Source organism: Pongo pygmaeus, chromosome 12 (assembly GCF_028885625.2).
Source record: "Pongo pygmaeus isolate AG05252 chromosome 12, NHGRI_mPonPyg2-v2.0_pri, whole genome shotgun sequence".
NCBI lineage: Eukaryota > Metazoa > Chordata > Mammalia > Primates > Hominidae > Pongo > Pongo pygmaeus.
In genome coordinates, this window is record NC_072385.2 from 24,460,669 (window position 1) to 24,478,636 (window position 17,968).

Below are 17,968 nucleotides of genomic sequence, written 5' to 3' on the forward strand. Positions count from 1 at the left end.
AACTTTTTTTTGTTTTTGAGACAGGGTTTCACTCTTGTTGCCCAGGCTGGAGTGCAATGGCACGATCTCGGCTCACTGCAACCTCCCCCTCCTGGGTTCAAGCAATTCTCCTGCCTCAGCCTCCCAAGTAGCCTGGATTACAGGCACCCGCCACCATGCCCAGCTAATTTTTTGTATTTTTAGTAGAGACATGGTTTCACCATGTTGGCCAGGCTGATCTCGGACTCCTGACCTCAGGTGATCCGCTCACCTCAGCCTCCCAAGTGCTGGGATTACAGGCGTGAACCACCTTGCCCGGCCAGACAGAAACTTTTGAAGCGGAAGCATCAAGGTAGCCTTCTCAACCATTCCCTTTCCTAGGATCTTGTATTTGTCATGCCTCTTTGCCATGGTTTACATTCAGACATTATGTAGATCCTACCACTTTGTGGCATGGGGCAGAGCTCACCAAGTCCCTTTTGGCTGGGGCAGGCCTGGAGTGGGGGATTTGGGGCTCTGGTGGTGATGGGAGAGCTGGAGAGGCCAGGAAGGGCAAGGCCAGGCAGTCCTTTCTGCAGAGGGAGAGTTCCCACAGCAGGTGCCGGATGCCTTGTCCCACTAATTCCAGGATGGGGCTGCTTGGATCACCACACTGTCCACTCACATTCACCTCTGAACATCTTAACTTTCCCAGAATGTCCTCCTCATACTGCACTCACTATTTTGTACTATTTTTGTTTTTTTATTTGTTTCTTGAGACATGGTCTTGCTCTGTCACTCAGGCTGGAGTGCAGTGGCGTGATCTTGGCTCAATGCCATCTCAACCTCCCTGACTCAAGTAAACCTCCCACCTCAGCCTCCCGGGTAGCTGGGAATACCAACATGCACCACCACGCCTGGCTAATTTTTAAGTTTCTTGTAGAGACGGGGGTCTCACCATGTTGCCCAGGCTGGTCTCGAACTCCTGGGCTCAAGGGATCATCCTGCCTCGGGTCCCAAAGTGCTGGGATTACAGGTGTGAGGCACTGTGCCCGGCCTTGTGCTATTTTTGAGTTAGGCTGTTGATGGAAAGTCAGCAGATACTGTTTTCTGTTTCATAGTGATGCTTTGGACTTCCATTCTGCTCACTCATTTTACATCTCCAGAGATGGTATTTAGAGAGCAAGGGCTGGACACTTGGCAGACGCTCAGTAAACACAGATTGACTGATTGACTGACTGGCTGGTTGATTGATTATAGGCTCCCTGCTCTCTGCTTAGGTCTTGGTGGCAGAGCTAAGGGTAAATGCATCCATCTGACGGCAGGGGGTGGGGAAGGGCGGTGGGCGGTGGGCGGGGAGTGTGCTTTGTAAATTTGGAGAGTGGGCTGTGCTGCAACCGGCTTAAAGGTCTAGAAAACCAGCCAAGTACGGTGGCCCACGCCTGTAATCCCAGCATTTGGGAGGCTGAGGTGGGCAGATAACCTGAGGTCAGGAGTTTAGACCAGCCTGGCTAACATGGTGAAACACCGTCTCTACAAAAAACACAAAAATTAGCCAGGTGTGGTGCCACAAACCTGTAATGCCAGCTACTTGGGAGGCTGAGGCAGGATAATTGCTTGAACCCAGGAGACAAAGGTTGCAATGAGCCAAGATCGCACCACTGCACTCCAGCCCAGGCGACAGAGCGAAAGTCAGTCTCAAAAAAAAGGACCAGAAAACCACTTCATCGGCTGGGAATGGTGGCTCACACCTATAATCCCAGCACTTTGGGAGGCTGAGGTGATTGGATCACTTGAGGTCAGGAGTTCAAGACCAGCCTGGCCAACATGGTGAAATCCTGTCTCTACTAAAAATACAAAAATTAGCTGGGCGTGGTGGCAGGCACCTGTAATCCCAGCTACTAGGGAGGCTTAGGCAGGAGAATCACTTGAACCCAGGAGGCAGAGACTGCAGTGAGCCGAGATGGCAATACTGCACTCCAGCCTGGGCGACAAGCAAAACTTCATCTCAAAACAAAAAGAAAAACAAAATGAAAACCATTTCATCTAAGAGATTCAGCTGTGAGTGATGAAGGGTTGTATGATTAAGACCAGAGGAGCATCAAAACACTCACAGCCTCAGGATGAAAATGTCATGGGGTTGGCAGGGGGTGGGCAGCAGAGTTCATTTGTAGCAGCTCCCAGGCTGCTCTGCAATGTTTTGTGGCTCAGGGCCATGTGTAGCCAAACAAAAACAAGTGTTATAGGCCTGCTGGTTTCTAGCTGAATTCACTATTCAGAAATATGGCCAGTTTTTTCCCCCATGAGCTTCATAGTCTCCACCACAAAGAAGCTAGCAGATTCATGGATTTGAACTGCACTGAGAAAATATAACTCTGCTGGTATTCTTGAACTTTCAGTGTTTGTCTTTAGGTTTTTTTGTTTGTTTGTTTTTTGTTTTGAGATGGAGTCTCGCTCTGTAGCCCAGGCTGGAGTGCAGCGGCACGATCTCGGCTCACTGCAAGCTCTGCCTCCTGGGTTCACGCCATTCTCCTGCCTCTGCCGCCCGAGTAGCTGGGACTACGGGTGCCCACCACCACATCTGGCTTATTTTTTGTATTTTTAGTAGAGATGGGGGTTTCACCATGTTAGCCAGGATGGTCTCGATCTCCTTACCTTGTGATCCCCCCGCCTCGGCCTCCCAAAATGCTGGGATTACAGGTGTGAGCCACCATGCCCGGCTTTGTCTTTAGGTTTAATGTTAAACATTGAGGATACAAATTTCACTGTAAGTCAGAGACATTTTTAGCTGCCGTCCCTGCAGATGGAGCTGACTCAGCAGACGTATGGTTTTTGATTTACTGTGCCTGGCAAAAGTTATTATACTGAGGCATGTTCTTTATTATAAACTTTTCTTGTATAATAACAGACAATTTGGCCAGGCTAATTGCTAAATTAAGCTCACCCCTAGTCAAGCTCAGCTGATTCATTTAAAAGGTTATTGACCATTGACATTTTTACAAGTGTTTAACCAGACTAGTAAGTACTCTTAAAATGGAAATTTTGTGACAAACACACTCTAAGCCTGATAAGCAAAAATATGCACCATAAAGCCCCACCTACTACCCACAAAAAGAAAAATTATAGCATATACGTATACACACACACACACACACACACACCTCCTTTCAGCTGAAATCCTGTAATTTGTTACATATGATTATAGAACAAGAACAAATAAGAAAATGGTTCAGGCTCTGATGAAATTTTAATAATAAAGTATGTTAGAGTGGCCTGTAGCATGTTTAAATAAAGCTTAAAAGAAAATCACTCTGCCCTGATAGGTAATAAATGTAGAAACACACACCCTTGACTGGGAGCGGTGGCTCACCCCTGTAATCCCAGCACTTTGGGAGGCCAAGGTGGGGGCAGATGACCTGAGGTTGGGAGTTCAAGATCAGCCTGGCCAACATGGTGATACCCCATCTCTACTAAAAATAATTAGCCAGGCATGGTGGCAGATGCCTGTAGTCCCAGCTACTAGGGAGGCTGAGGCAGGAGAACCACTTGAACTCAGGAGGTGGATGCTGCAGTGAGCCGAGATCGAGCCACTGCACTCCAACCTGGGCTACAGAGCGAGACTTTGTCTCAAAAAAAAAAGAGAAAGAAAGAAACACACACCCTATTTTGTGTTTTTAAATGAATAAAATTCAGATGCAAAGTACTTCACCTTGAAGAGCCAAGGCCTTTTTAGCTATCAAAGATATGGTCCTTTTGCCAGGAGATTTCAAAATCCATGCCACATATACCTGAAAAACATGAAGGCTTAATTGGCTGGTTTTCCTTACGTGATAATAAAATTATCTGTTCTCTAATCTCTCATTTTTATGCTTGGCAGGAACGTGACTGTACTCGAACCAAAAAGACATCTGCTAGCAATTTGCAGTCTCAGAGCGGCCCACAGTTTTATGGAGCTTCATCTGAAACTCTGATTCATTCTTGAAAAAGCTAATGCAAGTGGGGGTGAGGGCAGCCAGCTCCTTGCTGGGGGATCAGCAGAGGAGGAGTTGTTTCTGCCAGCCCGGGTTACAGTTCTGTGCTGTGTCTCCCAAGGTCTGTCCTGATGAACTCAGGGTTTCTGGGCTGCCCCAGAGTGGGCAGTGGTAGGTGGGAGGTGCCTGTGTTGGGCCTGAGATTTGGTGCTGAGAATTTGGTCTCCTGCTTAGTAGTCCTACTTTTCATTTAATTCAATTTTTACTCCTGTCTTACTCTGACAGATGGGTATATTCTACTTGATACAGAAAATTTCCAAACTCATAAAATTGGAAACCGTACATGCATGTGCACACAAGTGCACACACACACACACATGCATATGTATGCACACTCACACATGTACTCTGCAATTAAGGGAAAAGCAGCTCTGGCCTTGGCCTCACACAGAGAGGGCTTCCAATCCAGTTCAGTTACTCAGAGCTCTGTGACCTTAGGGAAATGAATTAACTTTCTCATTTCCTTATTTAGAAAATAAACATCATTATGTCTGCTTTGATGGAGATGACATGATATATGTAATGCTCCTGGAACAGAGGACAGTATTATTTTATATGGCTGGTGTACTTCGTCCTCCTGTCCCCCCTACTTTGTGCTATTTATTGGAAGATCTATTTTAGGTCCTGATGTTTGCACAGACCCATTCAGAGGACAGATTTGGAAATCTGGACAGATTTTCTTTTTCCTATTGCCAGAAGGAAAACAAATGATAAGCCTGTTTTAGGTCTTACTAGTGGTGCAGTTTCTTCTCCGCCTAAATATCTGCACGAGCCTATAGTGGAAAGAGATGAGCTTAGGCTGGGTGAGATTGGGAGCGTTGCTTAATTGCTTTGAACTTGAGTTTGTTCAGATACAAACCAAAGAAATTAATATCTAACTTGCAGGATCGTTTCCGTATGATAAATAATATATGTAATACAAATGGTTGTTGCTCTTTATTCTCATATTGCCTAATATTTTTTTCTCTTTCTTTTATTTTGTATTAGGAATTCAATGTGGAATCACTTAATATTTCTTTTTCTTTCTTTCTTTCTTTTTTTTTGAGACAGAGTTTCGCTCTTGTTGTCCAGGCTGGAGTGCAATGGCACTATCTTGGCCCACCGCAACCTCTGCCTCTGGAGTTCAGGCGATTCCCCTGCCTTAGCCTCCCGAGTAGCTGGGACTGCAGGTGCACACCACCACGCCCAGCTAATTTTTGTATTTTTAGTAGAGACAGGGTTTCACCGTGTTGGCCAGGACAGTCTGGATCTCTTGCTTTGTGATCCGCCCGCCTCGGCCTCCAAAAGTGCTGGGATTACGGGCGTGAGCCACCGTGCCCAGCCTCCTAACTCCTTATAAACCAGAAAACATTTCTTAGAACTCCCTCGCCATTCCCTCTTATTTTGCATATGGCCAGAAATGGGCACAGACACGTCCCTAGATAAATCACTGCCCGGGGGAATGGAGCCATTAGAACTGGCTGAAAATGCTGAGGTTTGCCTCTGAGCCTTAGAGGAGATGTGTGGACACCATGACAAAACTAGGGCTTTCCCAGCAGAGGAGAAATTGGGGAGTGGTGGTGGCTGGCCATGCGGCATGTGCGTCACACCAAGTGACATGCTCCAATTTGCTTTGGAAGCTTTTCTGTTCTTGTTAAGGTACTGATGGCCTCTCCCTGTTCCCCTTGCAGATGAAGTGGGAGTGCCTCAGTCCCTGATATTTCCCCAGCCTCACAGGGACATGCAGAGGCCACTGATCGTGATGTGAGATCTGCCTTCAGTGGCTCCCTGTGGCCAACAGGCTGGGCTGCGTCAACTGTCGGGCACCAGCTTCGTCCTCTTCAACATGCTCCGTGCATCCTGACAGGGTGGTCTGTAATTTCAGCCTCAGAGGTCAGGCTCCCATGCCCTTCCGAGTGGAGTGCCTCGGCAGTGGGTTGTTATTTCAGGACACAGAATCAGTCTCAATACTGGGGGCCAAGACTCTTCACAAATGTGTCTCCCGGGGAAAGCTTTATCCACCAGGACGCCCCATGTGTTTGTGAATCTGACCTGGGAATCTCCCATGAAATGAGGTCCATTTCAGTCATATCTGTTCTTATGGTTTAAACTCCGGCTAACATTTCTTTATCTAGAGTGTGTGGATGAGATGAAGGCTGCAGGGCTTACAATACATATCCAGCAACGCTAAGGCATCTTGGAATTTTGGTGGGAAAGGTGGTGCGAGCCATCACGATACTCAGAGCAATTCTCCTGTCTTTTGAAAAATAGAATTTGCTTCCTGCCACAGCCCTAGGTGTCCTGATCAGATTAGAAGTACTCCAGTTTATGTCCAGCCCAGATTTTGAAAACTGATCTGCTGTGACAATCTCCTGGTTTTCTAATTTGCATGTCTCCCTGCTTCTACCCAATGTGGTGAAGGCTGCTGCAACCAACCAGCCCCATCCGAGGGAAGGCAGGGAAGGCGGATGCAGGCCTGGGCAAGTGCTCTGCAAGCTTGCTTTCTTTGTGTCCTGGATGAAGTGAGCGTCTCTCTTCTAATCCATGTAGACTCAGCATTTAGGAAGAAGCAAGAGTCGATTCTTTGTAACACAGGCTGAAAATCTCCCAATCCTTTGCTTCCTACCTTGTTTTTATCTATAAACTTGATTTTCGTTTCCTCTGAAAATTACCCATCAAACCAAATCCTTCTCCCTTAATTCCTCCCTGCATTTAACACGATTCACCTTTGCCTGTGTGTTGTAGGATAAACAGCCCGCTGCCCCAGTGAGAAGAGCAACAAACAGAATAATTAAAAAAAAACCAACTGACAAATCTGAACAAGCTTTGGTGGTGAGGACCCGATTAATTACACTCGTCCACACCCAAGCTTGGCAGAAGGGGGTGCCCTGGGAATGTCTGCAGAAGCCAACCCCATGCCTGAGGGGTCAGGGGTCAGGGTTGACAGCCCTTCCCTGAAGCTGGATGAGACCCAGCCCGGGAGTAACTCCAGCCTGAAAGAGAACTAATTGAGGAAGCTTCTTCTAAAGGTAGTGACTGCTATGTTCTGTCTGCTGGGTTCCCTTTAGAGTTCATGGGATACATTCCATCCAGTTGCAGGGCAAAGAGAGGGCCTTGGGGTAACCATTAGTTCTAGGCATGGAGACCTGGGCTTACAAGCAAGTGCTCAACTGGGTGCAGCCGAAAAGGGGAGAAATCCCGGAAATACAGGATAGTCGAGTTCCTCCTGGGAACTTGGCAGTCATGATTTAGACAACATGCACCTAAGAATATGCTGATTTTACAAATACCTCAACTAACTTGTGGTAGAAATACCAGATACCATGTGGGTCCCCAGCTGCAGTACTAATAGGCTAGGCTGCCTGTTGAAGCCATCAAAAGTCACTTACACTGTGTAATATGGGAGACGCCAAATGCTTATTAGCCCCCCCACCCCAGTGTCCTTCCTCTTAACAGGACACAGTACCTCCAATGCCTGAATCTTTTATTTAAAGGAGCTAAAAGTGAAGGAAGTCCACAATTAAAACACAAATATGGGCTGGGTGTGGTGGCTCATGCCTGTAATCCCAGCACTTTGGGAGCCCAAGGCAGGAGAATCTCTTGAGCCCAGGAGTTTGAGACCAGCCTAGTCCACATAGCAAGACCCCATCTCTGCAAAACAAACAAAAAATACACAAATATGTTACACCAAAGGGCATCACAGAACCCCATAATCATCCATTAAAGATCACTGGAAATGTTGTTTATCTGAGGAGGCAGCTAGTCATAGGAGGGACCTCTTGAATAAGGGCCAGGAATCTCCCAGTTTTGAAAGAAGGTTCTGGAACTCTCTGGTACTTTCTTTCTTTTTTTTTTTTTGAGACGGAGTCTTGCTCTGTCACCCAGGCTGGAGTGCAGTGGCGCAATCACGGCTCAGTGCAACCTCTGCCTCCTGGGTTCAAGTGATTCTCCTGCCTCAGCCTCCCGAGTAGCTAGGATTATAGGTATGCACCACCATGCCCAGCTAATTTTTGTATTTTTAGTAGAGATGTTGTTTCGCCATGTTGGCCAGGCTGGTCTTGAACTCCTGACCTCAGGTGATCCACCTGCCTCGGCATCCCAGAGTGCTGAGATTACAGGCGTGAGCCACTGTGCCCAGTCTCTCTGGAACTTTCTGATACTATATAAAAAGAGGCAGTAGGAGCAGTGAATGGCCTTGTGCTGCCTGCTGAAAAATGAACCCACGAAGGAATGTGCGTTAAGGGTGTGGTGCTGGGCAGCTATCTGGGAGAGGAACACGGCCATTGGCTGATTTCAGGTCCAGCACCCAGGGTTCACCTGAGGCAACTGGTCCAGACTCGAAGTTGTGTGCATTTTCTAAACAGTGGTTGCAAAATTGTCCCCAAATTATTCCCATGTAATTTTTTGAAAGTTATTTGTTTCTTATGATTTTTGCATTAATACATGAGATGCATTTGTAGTTTTCTTGGTTGAAGTGTGCCATCTCAGGTTCTGAAATCAATGTTATATTTCATAAAATAATTCAAGCATATTCCTTCTTTTCTACATGCTAGAACAATTTATACAGAATTGAGTGCTACCTGCTCTTTAAAGGTATCTTAGAATGTCCCTGTGACACTAGTTGGGCATTTCTGAGGGAACTCTTTGGCAACTTTTTCTCTTTGTTATATGAGAATCAGAATGCTTTGATTTTTTTTCTGTTTGGGATCCATTTTGCTAAATTATATTTTCCAAGAAAATTGTATTTTTCATCCAAGTTTTCAAATTTTACTTTCATGGAGTTAACCAAAGTATTTCCTTATGGTTGTTTTAATTTAATATAGTTTCGTGGTTATTTTTCTCTTAGTCTTTCTTATTTTGTATATTTGCATTTTCTACTTTTTTTTTTCTGTATTAGGTTAGCTAGTGCTTTTCTATTTTTTAATTCTTTTCCCCAAAGATTCAGTTTACTTCTTTTTTTTCTGTTTTCTAATTCACTAAGTTAGAAAGTTCTGTTTTTATTTTTATTAATTCATTCTTTCTACATTCCTTCAGTTTATTTTATTGTTCTTTTTCTAAGCTAGATGCTTGGTTCGTTTGGTTTTTATTTATTGTTTATTTAAGTATTTAAACCTATGAATTTCTCTTCCACTACTACCTTAACACTATCTCATAGATTCCAAGGTGTGGAAAATGTATTGTTTTTGTTATTTTTATTTTCTAGAAGTCCTGTGATTTAGGTTAATATTATATTTTGATCCAAGAGTTAAGAAGAATTGCTTTAAATTCATATAGGATAAACTTTAAAAATGTTCAGGTGAAAAGGAATTTTTGTTATCTGTTTTTAAAAATTAATTTATCATTTTATTGCATTGTGACCAAAGAAGGTTGCCTATGCTATTTCTACGTTCTGGAATGTATTGAGGTTTTTTTCGTGGCCTCATATGTGCTCAGTTTTCCTGAATGTTCTATTCTTGAATATTCTTGAAATAAGAATATGCTCTATGTGTAAAGAATATATATATATATGAACTATCATGTTTAACATAGATTATATGAGAGTTCTATATTATTGATTTCATTTTTATTAATTTGATTTGTCATAGTATAGAGTCAGGAATGAAACCAGCGTGATTCTGTTTCTTTCTCCTTTTGTATCCTGTAATTCCAAGTTTATGAGTGCCATTGCATTGTTATTTGGTACTCAGTTATTTATAACTATTATATCTTCACTGTGAATCATACCCTTATCATTACAAGGTGTTTTATTGGTCTTAATCTTTTTTTTTTTTGGCCTGAACTCCAATTTACCTAAAATTAAATTAAAGCCATGACCTGGCCGGTCACGGTGGCTCATGCTTGTAATCCCACCACTTTAGGAGGCCAAGGTGGGCGCATTACCTGAGGTCGGGAGTTTGAGACCAGCCTGACCAACATGGAGAAACCCCATCTCTACTAAAAAGACAAAATTAGCCAGGTGTGGTGGTGCATGCCTGTAATCCCAGCTACTTGGGAGCCTGAGACAGGAGAATCACTTGAACCCGGGAGGCAGAGGTTGTGGTGAGCCAAGATCGCGCCATTGGATTCCAGCCTGGGCAACAAGAGCGAAACTGCGCCAAAACAAACAAACAAACAAACAAACAAAACATGACCTTTGCTTTCTTCTGGTGTACTCTCCCTTAATACAGCTTTACTCATCTTTTCATTTTCAATATTCTGTTCTAATTGTGTTTCAGATAGAGAGAATTATGTTTTGCCTTACGATTTAATTTAAAAATGTTTTTCTCTTAGTTGGGATGCTAACCCAATTTGTATTCATAGATGTGACTAAGGTATATTTAGTCTTAGATCTGTTATATTGTTTTCCATTTTTTTAAAATTTGTCTGTTTGCTTTTGCTTTGTTTTTTATATGTAGTTCTTCTGATATTTAGAAAAATTAGTATATTTAGAAAGATTAGTATATTAGTATATTTAGAAAAATTAGTATATTTTTCCTAGTAGACAACTTTATAATGATAACTTTATTTTGTAATTTAGTTTTTATTTTTATTTTTATTTATTTATTTTTGAGATAGAGTCTTGCTCTGTCACCCAGGCTGGAGTGCAGTGGCATGATCTTGGCTCACTGCAGCCTGCCTCCCAGGTTCAAGTAATTCTCCGGCCTCAGCCTCCCAAGTAGCTGGGACTACAGCCACATGCCACCATGCCCAGCTAATCTTTTGTATTTTTGGTAGAGATGGGGTTTCACCGTGTTAGCCAGGATGGTCTTGATCTGCTGACCTTGTGATCCACCTGCCTCAACCTCCCAAAGTGCTGGGATTACAGGAGTGAGCCACCAAGCCCGGTCCTTACTTATTTATTTTTTTAGATGGAATCTCACTCTATTGCCCAGGCTGGAGTACAGTGGCACAATCTCGGCTCATTGCAACCTCCACCTCCTGGGTCCAAGCAATTCTCCCACCTCAGCCTCCTGAGAAGCTGGGACTACAGGCGTGTGCCACCATGCCTGGCTAATTTTTGTATTTTCCAGTAGAGACTGGGTTTCACTATGTTGGCCAGGCTGGTCTCAAACTCCTGACCTCAAGTGATCCACCCACCTCGGCATCCCAAAGTGCTGGGATTATAGGCGTGAACCACTGCTCCCGGCTATAATGATAAATTTTTTTTTTTTTTTTGAGACAGAGTTTCACTCTTGTTGCCCAGGCTGGAGTGCAATGGCACAATATCAGCTCACCCCCACCTCCGCCTCACAGGTTCAAGCGATTCTCCTGCCTCAGCCTCCCGAATAGCTGGGATTACAGGCAGGCACCACCACACCTGGCTAATTTTGTATTTTTAGTAGAGACGGGGTTTCTCCATGTTGGTCAGGCTGGTCTCAAACTCTCGACCTTAGGTGATCTGCCCACCTCGGCCTCCCAAAGCGCTGGGATTACAGGCATGAGCCACCGTGCCTGGCCATCCTTTGTTCTTTTAATATGTTTACAGTTTTGTTACTTGAGCTGTCAATTTTAGTATCAGTCAGGATCTAGAAAAACAGAAACTACACTAAAACATTTAAAACTTCAGGTTTTAAAGACTTTAGGCCAGGCGCGGTGGCTCATGCCTATAATCCCAGCATTTTGGGAGGCCGAGGTGGGTGGATCACCTGAGGTCAGGAGTTCAAGACCAGCCTGGGCAATATGGTGAAACCCCGTCTCTACAAAAATACAAAAAAAAAAAAAAAAAAAAAAGAATTAGCTGGGTGTGGTGGCATGCGCCCGTAGTCCCAGCTACTCAGGGGGCTGAGGCAGGAGAATCGCTTGAACCTAGGATGCGGAGGTTGCAGGGAGCTGAGATCACGCCATTGCACTCCAGCCTGGGTAACAGAACAAGATGCCGTCTCAAAAAAAAAAAAAAAAGAAAGAAAGAAAAGAAAAAGCAACAACAACAAAAAACTAATGATTGACTTTAATTCAGGAAATTGGTTATATGGGTGGTAGAAGAATCAAGAAGCCAAATGAGACTGGGTAGGAACCCACAGATTAGTGACACCAGAAAGCCATGACTTCCTCTAGGTGGGTGGGAGGAGGTGGTGTGACTGTTTGGGGACGGGGTTACCTGGTAGTAGCTGTGACCTAAGAAAAATGTGTGGGCCGGGTGCGGTGGCTCATGCCTGTAATCCCAACACTTTGGGAGGCTGAGGTGGGCAGATGGCCTGAGGTCAGGAGTTTGAGACGAGCCTGGCCAACACGATGAAACCCGGTGTCTACTAAAAATACAAAATTAGTGAAACTCTGTCTCAAAAGAAAAGAAAAGAAAAGAAAAATGTTGTGGGATAGGAGCTTTAGCCCCAGAGGCAATGCAGCTGCTACTGGCAGTGTTGCCCAAGCTTCTCTCCTTCCTGTCACTTTCCAGTTGTCCTCTTGTTTCTTGACATGGCTGACCCAGAAAAAAGTCAGGAGACACAGGAGCTGTGAAACACAGCTTGTAGGGCCCAGCCTTCTCGTGACACTGATCAGAGCAGCAAAGGGGTGAGGACTGGATCTGAGGGCAAGGGGGCCAAGGACCAGGTTTAAACGGTACCCTTTGACGACCAGTTTCTACTTTTTTTTTTTTTTTTTTTGAGACAGAGTCTTGCTCTGTCGCCAGGCTGGAGTGAAGTGGCGCGATCTCAGCTCACTGCAACCTCCACCTCCCAGGTTCAAGCAATTCTCCTGCCTCAGCCTCCCAAGTAGCTGCGACTACAGGTGCACGCCGCCATGCCCAGCTAATTTTTGTATTTTTAGTAGAGATGGCGTTTCACCATGTTGGCCAGGATGGTCTTGATCTCTTGACCTCGTGATCCATCCAGCTTGGCCTCCCAAAGTGCTGGGATTACTGGCATGAGCGACCGTGCCCAGCTGACCAGTTACTACTGATGACATGTTCATGAGCTTATCCTCCTTCTTACCTCATTTCCCCACTCACTGTTTGTGTCGGTAGCATCATTTCTGCATTGTCAAGCATATGCCATTTGCAGTCTGTTCTGTCACCCTCCTCCCACCCCATCTGTTTTAGTCTTAGTTCCGTGGCTCTGGATATTCAAGACCCACTCAGAGTATCTTGCCCTCATTACTCCAATTATTTCTTATTCAGCTAGAATAGACACTCTAGTAGTGTCCTTAAGGATGACGCAAGGATCAATATACTCTGCATCTTGGCCGGGTGTGGTGGCGCACAACTATAGTCCCAGCTACTCGGGTAGTTGAGGCAGGAGAATCGCTTGAACCCGGGGGGGGGGTGAGGGGGGGGGCGAGGGGGGTGCCAGAGGTTGCAGTGAGCCAGGATCGTACCACTGCACTCTAGCCTGGGTGACAGAGTGAGTGACAGACACTGTCCCAAAAACAAAACAAACAAAACAAAACAAAACAAAAAACTGTATCTCTAGACTCACACTTAAGGACAGTTAGGCTCAACAGGCCACTCTTGTCCCTTTCTTTCCTTAAATATCTTGTGAGTGTTGTTCTACTGTTTAATATGGGTTAAAATAGTGCACAAAGGAATCCAAGGCCAGCCTGAGTTTTCCCCTTTTGTAAATAACTAGATTTTTGTGTGCTGGGCTGCCCAAAAAAGCCTATCATTTCATTAAAAGTTCAATAACTTTTCTAGAATATTTATCTATGACCATTTGGGGTCAATTTTCTTTTTTTGTATGTGTGACAGGGTCTTGCTCTGTTGCCCAGGCTGGAGGGCAATGGCATGATCATGGCTCACTGCAGCCTCAAACTCGTGGGCTCAAGCGATCCTCCCACCTCAGCCTCCCAAAGTATTGGGATTACAGGCGTGAGTAACCACGCCCGGCCTGGGTAATTCTGATTGACTTATCTTGCATTTCATTTAGTCTTTCCTCTGAGGAGATTTTCTATTTGCTAAGACTTTCTTCAGTTGAAAACATGTGTCTTTTACTTCACTGACAGTAGCTACAATATCTACTTTAAAATCCTGTCTGTGAGTTTCAACTGGGTTCAAATTGGGATGTGGCTTGATTGATTCTCTTTTTTCTTGAGAATGAATTCCATTTTCTCTTTTCTTTTTCTTCTTTTTTCTTTTTTTTGAGACAGAGTCTTGCTCTGTCACCCAGGCTGGAGTGCAGTGGCACGATCTCAGCTCACTGCAACCTCCGCCTCCCAGGTTCAAGGATTCTCCTGCCTCTGCCACCTGAGTAGCTGGGACTACAGACACACGCCACCACACCCAGTTAATTTTGTATTTTTAGTAGAGATGGGGTTTCACCATGATGGCCAGGCTGGTCTCAAACTCCTGACCTCAGGTGATCCACCCGCCTCGCCCTCCCAAAGTGCTGGGATTACAGGTGTGAGCCACTGCGCCCGGCCAAATTCCATGTTCTTGATTCTTCATGTGACAGGTAATTTTGGATTGATCCTGGAATTCAAATATTAAATTGCGGAAATTCTGGATTCTGTTACTTTTCTCCAATGCGTGTTTTTCCCCCTTTGTGTTAGCAGGAAATTTTAGCGTGAAGAGTGTCTCTTGGATGGTAGCTGTGTTCTCAGTTTAGATTTAATTTCCTGAGCTGGGCTGCTTTAAGCCTGTTTCACATATGTGTGCCTCTGGGGTCTGTCAGAGATATAATTTGAGCATCCCATTTCTAAATGTTTCCCTCTGGGACCCTGTCATTCTCTTCAGCATTCATGGTTTTCTGGCTTCATTTTTCTTGCTCCCCATGCCAGAAAGCCTGTGGATTTGCCATGTCTACTGGCCTTCATGCTACATGGACTGCCCATGGCCACAGGCAAAAAGCCACAGAGATGGGATTTGCTTGTCTGGCTCTCTCCCTGCATGCACCAGCACTCCAGCTGCACTCCTCACCCGCCACCGTCACCTTCCGTTTGTGCTCCAGGACTTTCCCGTCGTTGCTTTTCATGTCATTTTAGGGTTTGATCATTGTTTTCTACGAGGGAGGTGTCTATATTCCAGTCCAATATACCCAGGGCAAAATCTAGACTGAAGTTTTGATATCAGAATAGACATGATTATACTTTTAGCACCTGAAAAAGAGACTTCCTGTTATTACCTGAAAGTCACTGAATATAACATTGTTTCTCTGAGTGGGGGGGAAAACTTCAAATAGTGTGTATTTGAAAAAAAAAGGGCAATGGCTGGGCGCAGTGGCTCATGCCTATAATCCCAGCACTTTGGGAGGTTGAGGCAGGTGGATGGCTTGAGTCCAGGAGTTCGAGACCAGCCTGGCCAACATAGTAAAACCCCATCTCCACTAAAAATACAAAAATTAGCCAGCCTTGGTGGTGCACGCCTGTAATCCCAGCTACTCGGGAGGCTGAGGCAGGAGAATCGCTTGAACCTGGGAGGCAGAGGTTGCAGTGAGCCTGGATTGCATCACTGCACTCCAGCCTAGGTGACAGAGCGAGACTCTGTCTCAAAAAAATAAAATAAAATAAATAAAAAATAGAAAAGGTTCTCTATGTCAACTTATTAATTATACTGGGTGCAAGTGGAGAAAAGCATTTATTTATTTTCCACTCCACACACACATTGCTTTTCAATACCCCCAATCTTATCAATAGGGTTGCAGCACAGTTTTTGTTTAATTAATTTTAATTGTTTGCATTTTATGATCTGTATAGTATTCTTCATAACAGAGCCATTGAGTATACTATGAATACATTTTTTGTCTTGTTCTATTCCCCCCTAGAGATAGTAATTGATTTGAACTTCTTTGTTTCTACATTTGAGTTTTTGTTCACTTGGTTTCACATTTGCCTATTATGCCACCTTCTAACTTTCTCAACACAGCACAATAAGTCCCTTAATAAATTCAGAATCATTGTTATCTATTGGCTTTTGTTTATTTTGTTGAATAATTTTTATTATTTTTATTGTTATCTTACTGTTTTTCCCCCTTGAGAATTCTTGATCTTTCCTGCACGCCCCTGCCTCCAGCTCCCCCTCTATCCTGGTTGTTCTTTGTGGAGCCGTCATCCCGGGAGGCTCTTCCCCACCACCCTGGGGGTTCCTTCTCCACCTCCTGTGCTGGACTTCCTGCTGTCTTCATCCTGTGTCTTTTTTTTTTTTTTTAATTCCCTCATTTAAATGAGGAATATCCTCTAGGATATTCCTAATCTTCTTCTTAAAAATTTATTTCCTGGCCAGGTGCAGTGGCTCATGCCTATAATCCCAGCACTTTGGGAGGCCAAGGTGGGTGGATCACCTGAGGTCAGGAGTTTGAGACCAGCCTGGCCAACATGGTGAAACCCCGTCTCTACAAAAAATATAAAGATTAGCCAGGTGTGGTGGTGCACACCTGCAATCTCAGCTATTTGAGAGGCTGAGGCAGGAGAATTGCTTGAACCCAGGAGGCGGAGGTTGTAGTGAGCAAAGATTATACCACTGCACTCCAGCCTAGGTAACAGAGCAAGACTCTGACTCCAAAAAAAAAAAAAAATTTTTTCCCTCATTTAAATGAGGCATATTTTCTAGGGTAGTCCTAAGAAATAGTACATAGGACATAATATTTTGAAACTTTACCAGTCTAAAAATGTCTTTATTATGCCTCCTGTTTGATTGACAGTTTAGTTGGGTAGATTCTTAACCATTGAGTCTCTGCTGCTTATATTATGGAACAATATTTACAATGAGCAAAAACAAACAACCTTATGAAGAAGTAAAGTTGTCTAAGTAAGAAAGTTCTGGTGGATTTTTCTTTTTCTTTTCTTTTTTCTTTTTAGACGGAGTCTTGCTCTGTCATCTGGGCTGGAGTGTAGTGGCACGATCTCGGCTCACTGCAACCTCCACCTCCCAGGTTCAAGCGATTCTCCTGCCTCAGCCTCCCACGTAGCTGGGACTACAGGTGCATGCCACCATGCCCAGCTAATTTTTGTATTTTTAGTAGAGATGGGGTTTCACCATGTTGGCCAGGATGGTCTCCATCTCTTGACCTCGTGATCCACCTACCTCAGCCTCCCAAAGTGCTGGGATTATAGGCGTGAGCCACCACGCCTGGCCCTGGTGGACTTTTCTACCTCACACAAGCAGTGGACTTTATGTTTTCTTTTGTTGAGGTTATGGTTTTGGAATGGAGGTGACTATGTTGTATTTTTCTGTAAGCATCACTTGCTTAGGGGAATCACCTCTCTCCCATTTCTTGTGGATCTGATCAATCACAGTATCCTCCATCTGACCACAGGGATCAGGAGGCTGAGCTGGGAAGATTGCTTGAGCCCAGGAGCTGGAGGCTGCAATGAACTATGATTGTGCCACTGCACTCTAGCCTGGGTGACAGAGCAAGACGCCATCTCTAAAAAAATAAAATAAAATAAAACCCAAAAGTTATCAAGTGATGGAACAGGATTCAAGTAGAACACTCATTGTCACCACCCCCTGTCACCCCAGGATGACTCAAGGTTAATGACATGAGTGTGGGTTGTAGGTGGTTGATTTTATTATTATCATTTTTTTTTTTTTTTTGAGATGGAGTTTTGCTCTTGTTGCCCAGGCTGGAGTGCAATGGCACTGTCTAGGCTCACTGCAACCTCTGCCTCCCAGGTTCAAGCGGTTCTCAGCTTCCCAAGTAGCTGGGATTACAGGCGCCTGCCACCACACCCAGCTAAATTTTGTATTTTTAGTAGAGATGGGGTTTCACCGTGTTGGCCAGGCTGGTCTTGAACTCCTGACCTCAGGTGATCCACCCACCTCAGTCTCCCAAAGTGTTGGGATTACAGACGTGAGCCACTGTGTCCGGCCTGTTATTATCATTATTATATTTGTTTGCTATAAGCAAAAACAACATTAAAAGTATATGAAGAATATAAAGCAAAACTGAAAAGGAAAAAGGTTTGTTGGGTATTTTTTTTTTCTCTGTCTCAAAATTAAAAAAAAAAAAACACTGGCTCCATGGCAGTTTAACTGTATCCCTTTATATTCTCTGGGGAAACAGGAAAGGAAGCTCAGTTTGGTTTGGGTCAGAAAATGAGTGTTGTTTAATCGGGATTTAAAATTTTCCCCGTTCTATTCATGGAACATA

General features: G+C 44.4%; 1 protein-coding gene across 3 annotated transcripts in view; it reads left to right on the top strand.

The window, feature by feature from the left end:
- The window catches only part of LOC134737835 (GRIP and coiled-coil domain-containing protein 2-like), an 86,831-nt gene that overhangs the window by 38,373 nt on the left and 30,490 nt on the right, over nucleotides 1–17,968 (top strand). The window contains exons 11-12 of one of the 3 annotated variants that reach the window (XR_010123201.1): nucleotides 3,836–4,050; nucleotides 5,040–9,689. The exons of 1 other annotated variant lie outside the window; for it this stretch is intronic. The gene's annotated coding sequence lies outside the window, so the exon portion shown is untranslated. Of the gene's footprint in view, nucleotides 1–3,835; nucleotides 4,051–5,039; nucleotides 9,690–17,968 lie in introns of those variants that run through there. One more of the 3 variants, XR_010123202.1, reaches the window with a different exon arrangement.